General features: G+C 41.3%; 1 protein-coding gene across 2 annotated transcripts in view; it reads right to left on the bottom strand.

The window, feature by feature from the left end:
* Nucleotides 1–20,324, bottom strand: part of asip2b (agouti signaling protein, nonagouti homolog (mouse) 2b) — a 40,151-nt gene extending 19,827 nt beyond the window's left edge. For both annotated transcript variants that reach the window (XM_049597516.1, XM_049597517.1), the window contains exon 1: nucleotides 20,199–20,324. The gene's annotated coding sequence lies outside the window, so the exon portion shown is untranslated. The remainder of the gene's footprint in view (nucleotides 1–20,198) is intronic.
* Between the last annotated feature and the right edge of the window lie 18 nt (nucleotides 20,325–20,342).

Below are 20,342 nucleotides of genomic sequence, written 5' to 3'. Positions count from 1 at the left end.
TACAGGCTATTTAACAGGCCAGGCGTGTGCTGTGGGTGCTCCGTGGAGAGGGAGACCTCCGTGTTTGAGATGGGAGCGGGAGGCGGGAGGTCCAAAGCTTCCAGCGAGAGGAGAGGGAGAAATATAACAAAATAAGATAAAATAGGAAAAACCTGCCTCCCTCTTTTATTTTATTTTCAGCGTTTAATCAAGGCGGAGGCGGGCGGCTGGAGGTCCGAGACTTCAGCGAGGAGAGAGGTAGAAACAAACAGCCAATGTGTGTGTGTGTGTGTGTGTGTTATGTTCAGGTGTTGTCACGTAAATAACAGTGCCCAAGCAATAAACAGGACAGACAATAGGATTTTATTTATTTTTACACTACATTTTCACTGAAAGCTGACCCGAGCCCGAATACAATTTCTACATTTTTGACCAAACCCGGCCCGACCCATCGCGTACCGTCGGGCTTAGATCAGGTAGCCACACTCTAGTGTGTATGTGTCCTCTGTTTGGGCCTATCTGAATTTCTGTCTTTGAGAGATATTATTTTGTAATATAACTGAATTTTCTATCCATATATGTAAACTTTAAATATATTAAAATTATAAGGCATCTTTGAGTAAACTGTGAGTATCATTTAAGTAGGCTATCTCGTGGCCGGCCGAGTGTCCTCTTTTTTGGAAATCAAAATATGGTCACCTTATGAAAAAGGCCTGTTGTCAGCCTAGTAAAACTGAGATAAAACTCATGGTTAAACATGAACAAACAGTTGAGACATATGGGCACATTCTCGCTAGCTGCTTGCTAACGCTTCACTAGTCGCAATAGCGGTTGTGTCAGTACAGCTGAAGATAGTGCTGTCAGCATAACTTAACACGACCACAGGTGAGGGCTGGGACACAGATGGATGAGTAAATCGAAAACTTTGCCTTCTGGCTCAGCTCTCTCTTCACCACGATGGTCTGGCACAGCGTCCACATCGCTGCAAACGCCGCACCAAACTACTGATCCATCTCACACTCTTTCTCATTCTACCCTCACTTGTGAGCAAGACCCCAAAATACTTGAACTCCATCTTTTGGTCAGGCACGTCCAACTGGTAGGAGGCCTCGGAGCAAACCCAGAACACGCTGGAGGGAGTGCATATCACATCTGGCCTGGGAACATCTCAGGGTCCCCCAGGAGGAGCTGGAAGAGGGGTGTCTGGAATATTTTGCTCAGCCTGCTCGCTTTGGATAAGTGGTTGAAAATGGATGGATGCACGGTTTATTAACATATTCTCACAGACTGATCCACGTTTTACCAGCAGAGGCATCGTAATGGAGGAAAAGATTACCAAGGGTGCCAACGGGAGGGGGGCTCTGGAAAGGCCTGGAATGAAAGCTTCTTTTTGTTTTCCATTTTGTTTTTATGTCTAAGTATTTACTGCCAGAACTGAAATAAAACTGGCCTAATAAATCGGTTGAAAGACGGAACATTGTATTAAAAAATGTGGAAGCTCTCCAAAGCTCTTAAAGGCGCAAAACTGACTGCTGCACTACTTGATTCGACTCTAAACACAGTTAGAGCTGAGTAAGTGACTGCTGACGCTGCTGGAGCACCAACATACACTGTCAGAGAGCCCAGAATCTGGTGCTAAGCCTCTGGCCACCAGTTCAAATCTGTTGGATGTAAGAACTAAAACAACAACGTAGAAGTAAGTGGATGATCATCTCTCTGTCTTCTTCACTACAAGCAACCCCTTTCACAACACACATGGACATTTCATTGATTATCTTAGCTTTAACGATACAGTTTGTAACTTTTATAAAAAATAACTATTTGCTGAAACCATCACTATATTCACAAAAAAGAACAGTTCCCAAGTTGCACAGACAAATTCTCAACGCTGCCTCGGAAATCCTCTGCGATGTCGTCCTCTGAACTGTGCAGCCATGGGTGATAAAGAGGTAAGGCAGGTGAGAGTCATCCTTTGTCTGACATTGTCTCCAAAATATGAACCACAGTAAGCATAATGTGAAAGGTGCGGCAAGAGAATGGAAAGGTGGGGTCAATCATACTCAAGCACAGTGTAACCCTTGAGACCCGGTGTATGGGAATGCTAGGAAAAGTTCATTCACACAGACTGAATAATGTAAAAACCTAATGTAAGTTTTGTTGTTTTTGTAAGCCTGTACATTTGACAGTGTTCACCTCTAAAGTATCATAACCAGGGCCCCTGGGTGCAGCTCTGGAACACAACCAAGTGCAATACGCCATAGTGCTGTAGGTATATGGTTCATTTTGTAGCTTTTAATGTGCAGTTCAAACGCTTGTGACAGCTCCTCATATAGGACAAATAACAGCCACAGCAGGCCAGGACGACCCAATGGACATGGACTCCTGCGTAGTTTTTGTCCGATTTGTTTTCTTTTCTTTATTGAATTTCTCCAATGTTGATGAAAAGGGAGGTCAGCTTCAGGGTTGTGTTTGAAGTAAACCTCACAATGTGAATCAGGTGATGTGCAGGGTGAAATATTTGGCATTTTTAGCGGGTGCTCACCATCTGACAGGAGACGTCGCTGAAAATTTAAGCATAAATACCAGGTTTAGGTTTTATCCACTTCTGAAATAATCCAGCCTTCGTCAGATGTTTTTGTGTGTGTTTGAAGACCTAAATGAAAGGACTGTAATGGCCGAATCTTCCCTTTGTCTAAAAAAAAAAATGTGTGATTTATGTTTACAGTCTGGACAATGATGATCCCATATTTGATTTACCTTCTCCTGATCTCCCGAGTGAGTCCATCACAGCTGGTGATTTTACGCCCTCCTTTGAAAGATGTAGATAAAATAACTCACTTCAGTGCAAAATCATTACATGGAAAATCTCTTCTCAGGAGATATTTGGAGACATAACTAACCAGCTGCGACGTTAAAGACATAATATTACTGTATTGATGTGATTTACTTTTTAGAATAGAAAAATGCTCCAGTACAGTTATATAACGTCATGCTGCGATATATTGGATTTATGGTATGGTGCACACACAAGAGTTTAGATTTTGTTTGGGGACATGTTGCCTGTGTTCCCTCCCATATCTAGGAATTCAAGAAATCCTCATGAGTCTATAGGACCAGTGTGTAGGATTTAGAGGGATATAATGGCAGAAATAGAATATTATATAATATGTATATATATATTAGTGTATAATCACCTGAAAAAAAGAATCATGTGTTTTCATTACTTTAGAATGAGCCATTTATATATACATCAATCTATATCTCCTTGTCTATGGAGATTGCCACGATCGTCATGTTGTTTCTGCAGTAGCCGAGTCAGACAAAACAGTGAGCAGCCCCTCTATGATGAGCAGTGTTGGAAAAAGAGATTTATTTTTAAATGTGAAACTACATTATTCAGTGTTTCTACCTGTTAAAACCCTCAGGTCTGTTTGCTTTGAAGAGGGAGAGACCTCTGCAGATAATTTGACTCCAGGTAATGTCCTGAATATCTGGAGCTTAAGTAGGGCTGCCCCCTGAAAGTTGAAGATTTAAATCATCAGTCGGGGACCGCGCAGTTTAGATTGCTTGAACTCGAGCAACTGAAGTCTTTTGGGTTTTTTTGCCAGTCAGTTTGCTGTGCCCTTCTGGGGATGTTTCGGTCCCCAGACTTTGCTGCAGAGTGAGCGCTCTTCACTGTCACACTCTTGGGTACAGGCTGCTGCAGACACAGAGGCTTTGCACTGAAAGGCTCTGCCTTCTGCTCCGAAGAAATGAATTTACAGCTTAGAGTGACTTAATATGATGCAGTCTCTGGGTTTTGTTTGATATCTATTGTTGGCAAAAAATATTATGTGATAATACGAACATGAATGTCGCTGTAAATCTGAACATTCTGCTGAACCCTGTTCAAACTCTTAAACTCTATATGGAAATAAAGGAATGAATAGTTTAATATTGAACGGCCAAACAGCACAGGAGAAACACTGATTTGTAATGTGAAACTGCTTTATTCAGTGTTCACCGGTTTGCTCCATTGAAGCATGTGTATAGGTCCTGTTAAAAAAATCGAATTTACCCTTAAAGGAAGTAATAAAAGGAATGCTTTCATCTTTCTTTAAATCACCTGGGGTCAATGTGTAAACATTGCGTACGCACAAAATGAGGCCTGAAAGATCTATAAAACCAGACTTGATGGGGAAAACTTTGACCCATGCTTATGAACACTGTGGAGAAGGGAAATTGGCAACGCATACCATTTTTGGCTTTCCTACACACTGGACCTTTAAATCACCTGTCAAGACAGGCTTTGCTCGGAGAGATGGCTTCTTTTATGCTAATGGAGAATTTGACATTTGTTCCCAAAATAAGTCAATTTCATGCAAATGTTTCTGATTAGTTAAGGTTATTTGTACAAATACACCCATAAAATGTCTGTTTGATCTTGTCAAAAGACACTTAGGATCAATGTTTCACTGCAAAGACAAGCGCTAATAAAATCTGTGTAATTGCAAGTCATGTGGATGGAGCAGTGATGGGAGAATCAGATTAATGGTACAATACTGGAAACACAAGCAGCAGAAGGTCACTAATGTAGAATCACTATAAATCCTCCATCTCTCCTGTCAGGCTGCCTGGTGTGCTGCTTCTGGCCATTATCCAATAAAGAGCTCTCTGACAATGCCCAAATCTCCATAGAGTCAATCCCCAATTTACAGCCCTTCATCAAACAGTGGACTCAGTGCCCTTTAAGCATTGGGGGGAAAATGTGGCACCAACAAAGTTTCTGGGTGGATGTGAGCTTCTGGAATACGCAAAACCTTTATACTTTTTGGCTCATCATCATAGACAGTGCCCTGTCCGCATGGCTCTCAGTGGAATCTGTGCTCATGATGATAATCGTGAAAAAGCTCATATGCTGGTTAATGTCAAACAGATCAGGGGCATCCTGTCTGGTTTCACAAAGAAAGACTCTGTCAATGTCTAGGTTAGGTTGGCTTAGGTCTAACTAATAGTCAGAATTCAGATAGACCTCTAAATCCTGTTCTTCAAGGCTGACTTCTTTGTAATCTCATGTTGCTACTTTGCAATTAATTCTGGGTAAATTAAGACTTTATCTGTACTAAAAGCATGTATGAGGGGGCAGCAGTCAGGTCTGGTCAATAAACTGTCCAGTTCTGTTTACTCCAGCAGAAAATGATTGTCTTTAATAGTTACTGGCATTTTAAGAAGAAAATTCAGCCAACATTTTTGGCAAACTGCAAAATTATGAGCCGCGGTTTCCCTGTCTTTGGTCAGCAGGTGTTCACATGAAACATGGCTATTAAATGGTAAGTCTGATATTTTTCAGCCTGGACCCATGGACCCATTCCCATGCGAGAACAACAACTGGGCTGTAGCCAGCGACCTCAAAATAGGCCGCAATGTAATCAATCTGGGCATGCTGGTTAATTTATGTCCACTAAAAGTGTTTGTTTTGCCCTTTGACAGCCTCAGATTTTTATTCTGAGAGCCAGAAGAATTTATGGAAAGCACACCTACAGAGATAGAGCGCTGTATAAAAAAGTAAGATCCTTTTTGTTAAACCAGAAACAGCCCCGAAATGGCTATCACAAACTCTGCCAGACTCCATTTAATCATGCATAGAGACAAACATATTTTTCCCATCTGGGTGAATAAAGCATTTCAACAAAAACAGAGTGACAAGTCAAGGTGTCTTTTGAGGGTTTTGTTTCATTTTAAATGAAACATGTTTTCCGATGGTATAAAGGCTATTTAAAGGGAGTCTGGTGGCTTCGGTGATAGTGATTTTGGGGCTATATCTGGTTAAAAACATATGGATCTTGCACTTTAACAAAAATGTCTGTCTCTGTAGGGAACCTTTCCATAAGTTATCAGACAACTACATTAACAATCTGAGACTGTCAGAGGCAAAAACTAACACTTTGAGTGAACGTAAATTGATGGCGCTTATGCTCTTGGTAGTTATACTGCAGCCTATACTGTACTGTACTGTTACAGATGGTTTATGCTGATTAAGATTTAACAGAAGTCTTTGGTGCTTGGACACCAGAGAGAGATATTTTGTGATCGAGGGACATCTGAGCGACAGCAGGATAAATCCCCCCATGGAGTCCAGACACTGGTGGGGGTTGTGGTGGCTGCTGACTCTGAGGCTGTCGACTACTGAGGCGTATGAGGTTAATGAATCCGTGAAGACCAGGTGGTGATGGGGAGGTGAAGGGCGCGCACTATGGCAGCAAGAAGGAGCCACGGCAGAGAAAGAACCATATTTGAAATGAGGAGCAGTAAGATCATAGACAGACAGAGATGGTGTTGGTTGGTTGTGAATCAGCTGATGACTCAAATGACCTACCCCAGACAACGACACCTGGAGATAGTGAGTGAACATACTTGCAAGGAGTGAATGCAGGGTGAGAAAGAAACTTCAAGCCTGAGCATGAAAAGTAAGAGCTTCATTAGTCACATGGGCACAAAACATTGGAAAATAGGGTCCAGGTAGAAAAATACTTAACACTGAGCATAGCATTAGTTCAAGCAGAACACAATGTCAAGATCAGCTCACATCCAAGCTACATCAGCTGATCTCAAACAGCCCAATAAACTGATGGAGCAGGTGATTGATGGAAGGCAGTCAGCTGATAGATCACATGATTCCCTTCTCTGCCACCAATTGGCGAATCTCATTCAGGGGGCCCTGTATAAACTGCTCTGGCCCGCCTACTGTTGCTGCTTCCTCTGCAAACCGCTTTGCAACCTGCCTCCACCCCAGCTCCTCCTTTTCATGATGTGTCTGACTTATCAATGTCATTTCTGTTTGTCACTGATGCTGCTCCGTTCTGTTCCTGGGGGTCATTGCTGCTGCTCGCCCTGCCTTAGGCTTTCCATGTAGGCGCATGGAAGGGCAGGGAGGTTTGCTCTCTCTGCCTCATGCGTTCTTCGTTTGCGTGTGGAAGGGCAGAGAGGTTTGCTCTCTCCACCTTAAGGCTTTCCGAGCAGGTGCATAGAAGAGGCTTTCTGCCTAGGCCCGAGGAAAGGCGGAGAGGCCCCAGAACAGAGCCATACCACCAAATGTAATACTACAAATGGAAATAAAGTTTTCTTTGACTTAAGTTGTCCTGATCACAACTGAATTACCCTTTAGCTCTGAGTTAGCTGCCTCATAGGGTGGCTAATTTATTTAGCCTGAAAATAAGTCTTTCTTTTTTTGTTTGTTTTTTGTGAAGCTGTCTAACTTGCATCCATCTGATCTAAGAGCAAAATTAAGACTGGCATGATATTACCAACCAGTCTAAAATATCTTGCATGCATGTGGATAAAAACAACCAATATCCTTACCAGCAGGGTTGGGTTATGAACTAGTCAAAGTGGCTCCACTGCCCTGTGGCCACAAACCTCCAGATTAACTCTGGGGCTTTGAGTTTGTGGTAACTGTATTCCAAATGCATTTGAGAACATCCACTAAAGCAGGATATATACTGAAATTATCCACTTAGGGGTCTAGTGTCAAAATTGAATTTCACTGCCTTTATTATTTCAGGTGATATCTTTATATGAGACACATTCCTAGATAAATGTACTTTTAATAAAATCCCCACAAACTAATTTAAAAACAGCAGCCACGGGGTAGGGTTGCATTCCAGAGTAGAATACTTGTCTGTGTCTGGAGCTCAAGATAAAATATAATCAGTCCGGCATATATAGCACGTTGTGTGCACTGCATGGATTCATGACGGACACATTAAGGGATACACACATAATGCAAATAAGGTGGGAGAAACAAAGGGGTCAACAGGGTCCCATAGCCTCCCACTGGGTGAATCATATCACGCAAACTGAGATCAACAGCATCACCTCCGTTATCAGTGCCTTTTTGGGAAGCCATAAGTTGCATTCTGTGTGTTGTTGGACTCAAGGCTTGACAAGGTATTCTCAGCATAGAAAAATCCCCATACAACCGCAGCATGTGTCTCCCATGGCAAAAAAAACACATTGCAATTTACGTCCCACCGAGTCAAGTTTTCTGTCTGGCTCCAGAATACTCCATCATAAATATGCATATATGATTTCAACCTCTGAGGTCATTTTACAAATTACAGGTCAGGATATATTTTGAAAACCTTTCCAGTACAGCGTGTCCTATTGTCCGAGTCTCCTGAGCACATGAAAATGTATAAAACAAGTGGTCTATATTAAAATATCAGAAGTCTCTGATGTGTTGTCAGTTTAAGTAATTATACAGGATATTATTTGCTGCAGAATTGATCATGAACTACTTGAACAATTTATTCAGCTGTTTTCCCATGTTTTTATGTTTAAATGACTAATGGAAACAACATTTTTGTGAGCCTGCGAAACAGATTAGATTATAACCAATCAGGGCAAGTTTGCACCGTCAATTTATGTCCACTAAAAGTGCTTGCTCTTGGCGATGACAGGCTCAGATTGTTATTAAGTGTCCCATGTTTTTCCATTTAAGAGACAAATAGAAACAACTTTTTAAATTGGTCCAGTATTGAGTGAGAGAGCACTGCAGCAACACAACCACTGTAAACATGTTTGTACTGTCAATTTAAGACCACTGAAAGTGTTTGTTTATGCTGCTGTTGAGCTTATATTGGTATTATAAGTGTCTGACAACATTATGAAAAGGATCCCTATGGGGAAAGACCTTTTTTTTTTCATCTGCGTAATATTGCGAAAATTAGGCCTATCCTGACCCGAAAAGATGCAGAAAAATTGGTCCACGCTTTTGTTACCTCAAGGCTGGATTACTGTAACTCTCTATTATCAGGTAGCTCTAATAAGTCCTTAAAAACTCTCCAGCTAATTCAGAATGCAGCAGCACGTGTACTAACAGGAACTAAGAAACGTTTTAGCTTCTCTGCACTGACTCCCTATAAAATCCAGAATTGAATTTAAAATCCTACTGTCAACTTATAAAGCTCTAAATGGTCAAGCTCCGTCATATCTTAGAGAGCTCATAGTGCCATATTATCCCACCAGAACACTGCGCTCTGAGAACGCAGGGTTACTCGTGGTCCCTAAAGTCTCCAAAAGTAGATCAGGAGCCAGAGCCTTTAGCTATCAGGCTCCTCTCCTGTGGAATCATCTTCCTGTTACGGTCCGGGAGGCAGACACCATCTCCACATTTAAGACTAGACTTAAGACTTTCCTCTTTGATAAAGCTTATAGTTAGGGCTGGCTCAGGCTTGCCCTGTTCCAGCCCCTAGTTAGGCTGACTTAGGCCTAGTCTGCTGGAGGACCCCTCTATAATACATTGGGCACCTTCTCACCTTCTCTCTCTCTCTCTCTCTCTCTCTCTCTCTCTCTCTCTCGTATTCTGTTACTGCATCTTGCTAACCCGGCCATTCTGGATGTCACTAACTCGGCTTCTTCTCCGGAGCCTTTGTGCTCCACTGTCTCTCAGATTAACTCATATCACAGCGGTGCCTGGACAGCGTGACGTGTGTGGTTGTGCTGCTGCCGTGGTCCTGCCAGATGCCTCCTGCTGCTGCTGCCATCATTAGCCATTAGTCATACTTCTTCTGTTATTATACACATATGATTATTGTCACACTTGTATACTGCCAGATATTAATACATACTTTCAACATATTGTACCGCAGTAACCAGAACTATAACTATAATATTATTACTTTCATTAATGTTGTTGTAAGCTACTGTCATTACCTGCATCTCTCTCTCTCTCTCTCTCTCTCTCTCTCTCTCTCTCTCTCTCTCTCTCTCTCTCTCTCTCTCTCTCTCTGTGTCATATGGATTACTGTTAATTTATTATGCTGATCTGTTCTGTATGACATCTATTGCACGTCTGTCTGTCCTGGAAGAGGGATCCCTCCTCAGTTGCTCTTCCTGAGGTTTCTACTGTTTTTTTTCCCCGTTAAAGGGTTTTTTTGGGGAGTTTTTCCTTATCCGCTGTGAGGGTCTTAAGGACAGAGGGTTGCCCTGTGAGGCAAATTGTGATTTGTGATATTGGGCTTTATAAATAAAATTGATTGATTGATTGATTTTTTTAATGAGTAAGGTCCTTTCTGTTTAACAGAAACAGCCCAGAAAATGCTGTGACCAAACCCACCAGACTCCATTTAAATCAACTGTATATTTAGCATGTATAGAGCCAGCATACTGAACTGGGTGAATTAAGGGTTTATTTCAACCAAGAGTTGGTTATTGTTGGAACAGTGGAAAGATGAACCAAGACGGTTTTGTGAGTTTTATTTTGTTTCTGAATGAGGTGTGCTTTCTGATGATGAAATTAAAATTGACCTACTTTTTACTCGATAGCAATTTCTTGTTAAACAAAAAGGATCGCCCCAAGTAGTTGTACTGCAGCCTGTTAAGCAGCTGCTGGCTGCGGTGATCTCACTCAATACTAGACTAATTTCAAAAGGCCAGGCCAGATGAGATATGTTCTCCCTCCAGTGTGTTCTGGGTCTACCCTGGGCCTCCTACCTCCTAATCAATGTAAGATGATTGGATTAAAGTATAAGAGCAGTGCGGTGGTAGGTTGGCTGACTTTTTTGGCTAAAAACAAGTCAGTCTGTAGTTTTGAACACATTTTGTTGTAATGTAATGAAGTAACAATACTTTATTATAGTTTTAGTTAACTTTCAATTTTACTGCACCACAATTCCTAAATGAAAAATATATACTTCTTCTTCCCAAGCATGTATTACTTACTACAAAATAGGGAAGGATGGGAGGAAGGGACGGACAAATGAAGGAATGGGAGGGAGGGAAAAAAATGTTTTTGTTCTTTACATCCTTTATGTTGTAAAAATAATGTAGGCTCAAATTTTAAGGTGGTGTAAATGTAAAGAAGAAGCCACTCTATTCTCCAGTATCCATGTGAATATGTTTTGTTAAGACAGTTTTGCTTAGCCTCATTCATTCATTTTCTGTAACCGCTTATCCTGTTGGCGGGGGGCTGGAGCCTAGCTGACATTGGGAGTGGCGGGGTACATCCTGGACAAGTTGCCAGACTATCACTGGGCTGACACATAGAGACAAACAACCATTCACACTCACATTCACACTTACAGCCAATCTAGAGTCACCACTTAACCTAGGATGCATGTCTTTGGACTGTGGGAGGAAGCCGGAGTACCTGGAGACACAGTTCTCCCGCTGACACATCGAGAACATGCAAACTCCGCACAGAAGAGTTCCCCCACCTCAGATTGGAACCAGGAACCCTCCTGCTGTGAGGCAACAATGCTAACCACTGCACACTGTGCCACCCGCACCAATTCTCATCTATCATTTTAAAATTGGAGACTGCAGAGAGGGCGAGTGATGACTGAAGGAGTTAAAGATTTGTGCTCTGCTGTAGTGTATCAGCCCCAGATAGTCAAAAGTTTTCTTCAAATCCAGTAAATTGTGAAAAAAAATCGTGTCTTTCTTCAGGTGTAATATATGCTCCACTTTTAAGGTGGTGTCCATGTTGAGAGGAAATAAATTTAATCTACTCAAAATTCTCATTGTTGCTTTTTTATTACCAGCATTAACTTGTACTTTTACTCTCAGTACTTAAGCACATTTAATAATAGAATTATTTTTGATACTCATATACAGTAAACATCAGGTACTCTAGGACTTTTACTCTAACAGGTGACTTTAACTTCTACCAGTCATTTTCTACTACTACTACTTCATCCAACACTGCTGATGTCTTGTTATGTTGAGAAGTTATTCAGGATAGTGGGCCAATGCTGCAAAATCTGCAATTAGTCAAAAACGATTTGAACAATATCTTCAGCTGTTGATGAGTTACAGGATTCTGAAACTTACGTCAAGGAGGATGAAGCACTTGTATCCCCACTAACATTATCGTTTGTATTTATGGTCAGTGTTTCTTCTTCTCAGAGTGTCTGTTTTCCTGTAGAACGCCAAGACGCTAATTCCACCGACAACTGTAGGAAATGGATTAATGGTTTGAGATGTAAAATGGAAATCCACATAACTGCTTTCCATCACTGCGACACTGGCTTTTCCCTCAGTGATCAAATAAGTAATGAACAGCTGGCAGATGACTGAGCTTCTGACAGTCTGGTACTGAGTTTGTGTGGGATTCGCTTCACAGCAAGACCCACTGGGTCATTGCCAAGACTGTTACCACTAAGTATCAATACACGCCCAGGTCTGTTTACAATTTCAGTCTGTTAAAGACACAATCTGCGATCCAGATGTTGGCAGTCCATCACAATTAAAAGCGAAAAGTATTTGCCGCTCCCAAGTAATCTGATATATTAATGTTTTTTGATGCTGATCCTTACCTGGGATAGTGACATTGTTTCTGCAAGTCTTGATATGAAGTCCCAAGTCAAGTTCAAGTCCTAATATTTGTGTTTCAAGTCCTTAAATAAGTCAGTTTTTTTGTATGCCTACTGGTCTGCACTTTCCCTTCCTGCTCATGCGATGCAATTGCCTGCTGTGGGTAAGTGCTGCCACTTTGCCAAAAAGATGTGAATCATGCCATGCTTTGTTTCTTTTTTACAACCATCTTTCATCTGTGGCCATGGGGAGTTGCTCCAAGTCAATATGCTCAAGTCCAAGTATGGTCACGAGTCACTGGGGTCTAAGTGAAAGCCAAGTTGCAAGTCTATCGCAATTATTCAAAACACTTATTTTCAGTGCTATCAGCAGCTGTGATTGCTTTTTCTTTGAGTCACAAATGAACTTGATTAACCAGGATTTGGACACAGTCTGTAACTCTTTATAGCTGCATGTTTTCTCTCATGATAAGCCATGTTATGAAATATATCAATGTGTGTATCAGTTTCTTTAACTATTGGACGGTGGTGTCATACTCATTCGGGCCTCATACAACTCAGTTTGAGCTCAAGTGAATTTTTTTTACCCTTTCTTTAAGTGTAAAGTCGTTATCTCGTTTAAGACCAAATTGTCAGCTTCTTACAGTGAGCTCAAACTCCGCAGAGTGGGTGGACTCTGAGGTCTGAACCGAGGCAAGAAAAGAAGTGCAACTACTTTCTGAAAATGTTCACAAACCAGATGATGAAATGTCTAAAGAAAAAAAAAAGCGTTTCCATCATTACGCCTCAGTTTGTCATCATGCGTGTCTTCACCGTCTTAGTTTGGCTTTGATGCTGATATTATTTCATTACCAGTAAGATGGCTAGCTGCCACAGCTGCATCCCTGATCTCTCAGCTTCAACTAAAAACAGACTGGTGTTTCCTCAAACCTGCCAATAATTCATTTATCTTCTCTACGCTCAGTTCTCCTTGCATATTGTTGTGTTTTTCACAATGATGAGTCTGATAGGAGCGCCAAATATTATATGCCTTGAGCGCTGATGGTTTTGTGGCCACATAGAGCGCACTGGCTTCACATTTAGCTGGTGAAGGAATAGGAATTGGTCAGTCGCAATGCTTCAGAGTCAGAATCACTTTTATTGGCCAAGTATGTGCACACATACAAGGAATTTGACATTGCATTGCTCTCAATTTACTTACACATAAATAGACATAACAGCAAGGGACAAGGACAGTAAAGCTAAACACATAAAGGTGGAACGTAGACAGGACTGTTACGTACACAAGATTGTGAAAGAATAGGTGCTAATAACCATCAATAAAAATGATTTAAAACTGCCATTACAGTCTTGGGGTTGCATGCCTCCAAGTACCAGTCTGGTTTTGTTTGAAAGCAAATCACTGGACAGCTGATGGATTCTGATTCCGAGGCTTTCACAGCTTTAAACTGGGCAAACTGTGGTTTTATTCTGCTTTGATTCAGTCTCGTCTTTGATGGGAGGGTTGCTGACAGTCCTGAAGCTGACATAACAAATGTGTTAGCAAACAGGAGAAATTGCAATAGCGCAACTTGTTGAAAATTTGGAATCTGGATACTATTTTCTGTGTTTTTGTGTCTGAGTGACTAATAGGAGCAACCATTTTTGAAACAGGTTCAGCACTGAGCAAGACCGCTACAGCCTACAGCGGTGAAACAGACTGCAATGTAATCACTCAGGGCTGCAGTGCACCATTAATTTACATTGATTAAAAGTGGTTGTTTTTGCCACTTACAAGCTCAGATTGTCTTATGAGTGTCTGACAACATTACAAAAGGAACCCTACAGAGAAATTAAATGTTTTTCTGTACCTTTCACTTGTTCTGGTCTGTTTTGTGTCCAAGTCTCACTAACAACACAAGACTTGTTCTGAAATCTTGCAGATTTTTTTTATGTTGTCAAAATCAGCTAAATATTGAGCCAAGACACTGAAAATCTTTCGGATAAAAATAATATTTGCTTTCTGAACTTAGCTCTGATTCCGGAGTTGCTCTCTTATCCTGAAGCCTCCTTTAGGAATCTGATCCTGTTTGATTTGGCAGTGGGAACCTCTTGCGACTGCATGCCTTTGATTGCGTCGACCCCAGCAGGATTCGAGCCCTGGACCTTCGTCCCCAAACCATCACTCCTCTCTCTAACTCTCACTTGTGTTTCGACTGTTTTCTTCCTGCAACTCACCTCTCGTGAGATGTCAGAACAAGACTTCTCTTTACTGAGACTTGGACACAAAGAGATTGACGGTGCAGAAAAATGCTTTACTTCCCTTTGCGTTATGTTGTAAGACACTCATCATAACAATCTGACCCGGTCAGCGGTAAGAACAAGTGTAAATAAGACGTAAATTGAAGGGGCGTGCCTGTGACGAGTGGTTACACTGCAGCCTGTTTTGCACATTTGTTTTCCCACAAGTCACATAGACACAAAAACATGGGATATTTTACTTGTTTTCATTTCAACTTCTCAAATGTCGACGCTTTGTCATCAGATTTTCACCTCTAAATATGACACACTAGTTACACTCCATCTGTTGTTGATGCTCCAGGACAGTGTGTCATGTTCCACTTACATGCATCGTGTCTTTTCAAATTCACTTCTGTTTTCACAGGAAATTTACAGTTTCTGCTTGTTGCACTCTCTGTACACGTGGGGAAGCAAACAACAGGCTCCCAGGGAAATGTCCAGGGTTTGACTGGAAAGTCCAGCTCTTTATATTATGTTGTTGCCGAGCATGTTACAACCTCACACTGTCACTGCCATAAAAGGTACCTTTTTGTGTCGGTGTCTGACACTGAAATCAATGACAAAGAAGTGGCTGAAAAATAGCACAGTTTCCCCTTTAACAATGCATGTTTATTTCATCCTTGCTTTTGTAGATATTGTTTAATGTCATGTTTAGATAGCTGGAGCACTTTCAGCCTCCTGAGACGTCATGTTTATATTCAGTTGTCCGAGTTCATGTTGCATGTCTTCATTATACAGCACAAATAAAATGATGTACAAATGCATTCAGAGTGGCAGAATGAACGCAGCCTGCTCCCAGAGCTCCAAGTCTCTGCTCACGTCTGCCATTTGTTCTGAGACACAAATAGAATGAATGAAGTGGCTCTGCTTCAGTCTGTTAATGAGGTTAGTATGAATGAGGTTTTAAATAGATGGAACACACACACGCACAAGCGCACACACACTCACTGATTGTAACACTGTCATTCAGTTTTTAAGAGCTACACAGTCCATTATGATGGAGCACTGTGTTCAAGGTTTAGAGAGCGATGTCCTCGTGTGTGATGGGAACAGAACATCAAGTTCCCAGCATCCCTTTAATTCAGGTGCAGCAGCTTCATCTTTGGAAACTGCTGATACACTGCCACCTTCTGGAAAAAATTGTCTTTGACATCAAAACTCTATACAACACACCACATTAATAACTAAGTTCATTTGTTGTATCATATTCACATTTTGGTGGAGGAACAGATTCTTCCTTTTTCAGAGCAACACAACACTTTATAATTTTTAATTGATCTTCACCCATGTATTTATTGATTCATTTCGTATTTATTTACTTACACATTTTGGTCTGTTTTACAGTTTTATTAGTTGGCATATCATTTTATTATCATCAACATATTTATTTATTATTCTACTTTGTGCTTTTATCCTTTCATTTACTTCTTTTCTACTGTTTAGAGTAGAGTTTTTATTTATCGATTGATTTTGATAAATGGCATTCATGTGGATACCACCTGACATGTTCCACCCACTCAATCACAGTTGCAGACCAAGTACCCCCCTCTCATGGCAACAGTACTCCCCAGTGGCAGTGGCCCCCCAGCAGGATAATGCACCATGCCACACTGCAAACATCTCTCAGGAATGGCCCAGTGAATGTGACAAAGACCTCAAAGTGTCAACCTGGCCTCCAAATTCTCCAGATCCCACTCTGAATGAGCATGCGTGGCACGTGCCATTAACCCACCTCACAACCCACTGGACTAAATGGATCTGCCGCCAATGCACTGGTGCCAGACACCGCAGGACACTCCCAGAGATCCTGTGTCCATGCCTCGATAGGTCAGAGCCAAGTCTGATCCAAGGAGGCCCCACCTTGGATTAGGGGTACATCTGGGGTACCGGCACATCACAAGAATCCTTGAGCAGATTGGGACCTGGGAAATTTAGACATCAGGTTGATACCTTGAGCTTTTTGTCACGCTCCACAGGCCATTTCTAAACAGTTGTTGTAGTGTGGCAGGCTGTTTTTTTCTGCTGGGGGGCCACTGCCATTGGGGAGCACTGTTGACATGAGGGGGGGTAACGGTGTTTGGGTGGGTGGAACATGTCAGGTGGTGACACATGAATGCCAGAACCAAAGGTTTCCCAGCAGAACAATGCATTGGTTTTCAGTGGTTGCCAAATGATTTGTTAGCATTTAAGAAATCATTTGTTAAAACAGAAAGATGAGGACCACATATTTGTTTAATGGTTTGTCAGCTATTTATAAATAAGAGATGATTATCATACGTTGTTAAATGATGAATAAATACTGTGTAATGCATCTATAATTATTACAACTGTACACTGGACACCCACATTGTGTTTACTTAAGGGCAGTTATAGGCTGTGTCTTTACTTAGGATCCTTCTGGCCTGAGGGAAGAAGCTCTTCCTTCTTCCCAACCTCAGCTGGGAGAAAAGGCAGTTATCTGGGTGGTTGTGATCTTTAAAGATTCTCCTGGCCTTATTTTATGCAGTGCCTGGTGTAAACATCTTCAGGCAGGGTAAGCAGCTCCTGTTGTATGTCCAGCTGCACTAACCACTCCTCGCAGGGCCTTGTGGTTCTGCCTAGTGCTTCACTGTGTTCACCAGCCAGTCACTAACTTTAAAACTAATCTATAATAGGATAATTCTTCAGTATTTGAGGGGATATCCATAATGTCCTCAAGCGCCTGAGGTGAAACAGCCTCTGCCTTGCCTTTCTCACCAATGAGTCAGTGTGCAGTGCCCAGGTCAGACACCAAAGTTCTTGAAGTCATTCACCCTCTCCACCCAGGATCTTACAAAACTAAAACACAGAGGCCAACGCAGGTGCCACAAATGAGCTGTGACATCAAACAGCATCTACAATCTACCTAAGAGTGGTGAGCTGATGAGCAAGATAAAGACAAAAAAAACAGAACATAAAGCAACATCCTCTGAAGAAGGGGGATTTTAAGTGCAGCTGCTGTTGCGAAATGTACCGACCTGATCACACTTGTGACCGATTCTGCTCAGTCATCAGTACTGTGCAGTCAACACACACAGGCACAGCTTTTTTAAGAGAGGAAGTCATATGATGTCAGTGTGACATCACCTACATCATCAGACAAAGGCTGTTTTGAAATGTTAATCCACCCATTTATCATCATACTAGTGTTCATCAAGGTTTTCACCTAAACATGAAATGTATCACAACTTAAGTTCTTTCTTTTTCTCATCGATGGATTCACTATAAAGTTTGGCTTTTTTTTTTTTTTTTTTTTTTTAGAAATGGCAGATATGTATGGGGTGCCTGGTTGCTCAGTGAGTTGAGCAAATGTCCCATGTATAAGGGCAGTGCCATTGCTGAGTAAAGACTGTCTTGCTGGATCATGAAAAACTCTAGGCAAGGTACGTGAGCTCCACCTAAGCATCAGTTATAACTGATTTGTCGACGCCCTCTGCTTCACAGGGGTTTGGACGCCACAAGCACGTGCTCCAGTGAATCATGTGCTTCAGTGTAGGTCCAGCCCACCCAGACAGGAAGTTTCTCTTCCTGTTTCAGTAAAACTCAAACAACAAATCTACAACATGTCATACTGAAACCTTGTGCACACCGACATGACTACATGACACTATAACATAAAAGGAAGTGTATGGACAGACCTTAGTGACATATATTCATTATCATGATATTTTATTACAGTGTAAATGCATTATTCCACAAGATTAGTGTTGCACTTTAATTGGGATTTAGAATTTTATTATCACCAATGTTAGTTTCTACATAAGACCACACTGTATTATTTGATTTACTTAAAGGAACAGTGTGTAAGATTTTTCTTGCATCTAGCAGTGAGGATTGCAGATTGCACCTGGCTAAAATTTCTCCCATATGCCAGGGGTGAACTCCCTGTCATGAGGTTTTTACCAGCAGCCAGATTATCTGCAGAGGTCTCTTCCTCTCCAAAACAAAAGGACCAAGTGATTTAAACTGGTAAAAACACAGAATGAAGCAGTTTCATGTTACAAATCAGTGTTTCTCCAAGTTCATCGCAGACAGCACCTGCTAATGTGTGCTCACCTTTTTCTCTGATAACTTAAGATCCAGATGTTCCGGAGGTTTTTTACTGGAAACAGAATTATCAGCAGTGGTCTCTTCCTGTCCAAAACAAATGGGTCTGGTGGTCATGAAAACGCCGATGGCCCTATCTAGAGTCGGTGTTTAGTTTGTCCGGTCTAGCCTACTTTAGGAACAAGACAAGGACCTGCTCACTATGTAGATGTAAATGGCTCATTTTAAGGTAACAAAAACACAACAACTCTAATTTTCGGGTGAAAAAAAAACACACTTATGATTTTATTTACCATTTCTGCCAATATATCCTCCTGAATCCTACAATCTGGACATTTAAATGTATCTGGAGTTTGTCTATGTGCTGTCCTCTAATGCACTGATTGTATATTTTGATGTTATTTTTACCCTGAGGCCTTGTTGTATTTATTATGACATTTCCTATTTGTGTATTGACGCTCACTTTCCATACAAACAAATCTCTACAGGTTTATTTTCCAATGTATACAGCATAACAATAAGGACTTAACCATTTATTCTTAAGAACTTACCTACCTTATGTAAACTTTTTGGGGGTATGTTTATGACTGTCACTATGCCATTTTTAATTTTAACCTCTTTATTTTTCTATCTCTATGTATAGTATTGTAGACTGTCACATGAATTGATGGTTGTTGTGTGTTTATGCCTTTCCGCTGCACGTGTGTAATGTGACTGATTGCAAACTCACTGCCACTCCTACTTCAGAGGGCTTCTCTTTGTTAAACAGCTAGTGTGCAGCAATTTTTCTACAAGTTCTGCTTTTCCCCCTCCTACGCACCTGTTTGGAAATAGATGTGCAAAGTATTCCTTTGTTCTGATATTCAGTGCATGACAATAACATTGCACAACAAGTGATAAAACTGTACAAATAACCCAAATACTGTACCTAAATGCAGGAACTCTGTGTAAAATGGAGGATTACAGTGAATTATGAGCAGATTATTTTCTGTGGATATTGCAGATTTCCTGATATTTGTAGGAACTTTTTACAGGACTCTCTGTCTTATGTGTATTTTTTTTCTATTTTAACAATCATACCTACTTAATAGGCTTCTCTTTGGGGAATTCTGCTTGCCTCTTGGTTGTAAAGTTGTGCTTAGAACAGTATGTTAAGCATGTGAAACACTGAAGTGAACTTTTTTGTATGATGTGTGAGGCGTGATTGTCCATTTTTACTTTAACAGGTATTCACAAGAAAGATCAACAGCTTTAAGGGAAAGCCCCATGTTTGGGAAATTCCAGCATGTTAAAAAACACGGACATGAACAGTTGGGTTCCTGCCCTGCGAACGAAACTGAAACATAAATGTGAATTTAAAGTCTAAAGGATGTGGTTATTTAAACAACCTATGAACACCCCCATCGTCATATTTAGGCTTGTAAGTCCTCTTTGAGTGGCTGTGCTGAAAGGACTGTTTAGAAAATCAGTCCCAATATAAAATAAAATTTAGGTCACATGTCTGAACAGGAAAAACATATGTTCCTGAACGCATCTCGCAAAAACCCGGAAGCGTGTCGTCATTAGCAACAACAAACCCACCTGCCTGAAATGACAGCGGCGCTCGTTGCTCGCTGTTGTTGTCTCTGTCTGACTCCGCCTGAGACAGCTGGTTAGAGGCAGTCTGGCTGCATCACGTGAACAAACAGGCAGGTGAACACGCGAACATTTAATTGCAGTCGTCGG

This window comes from Epinephelus fuscoguttatus, linkage group LG15 (genome assembly GCF_011397635.1).
Source record: "Epinephelus fuscoguttatus linkage group LG15, E.fuscoguttatus.final_Chr_v1".
NCBI lineage: Eukaryota > Metazoa > Chordata > Actinopteri > Perciformes > Serranidae > Epinephelus > Epinephelus fuscoguttatus.
Note: the sequence above shows the minus strand (reverse complement) of the source record. Positions and strands in the feature narration are given on the sequence as shown.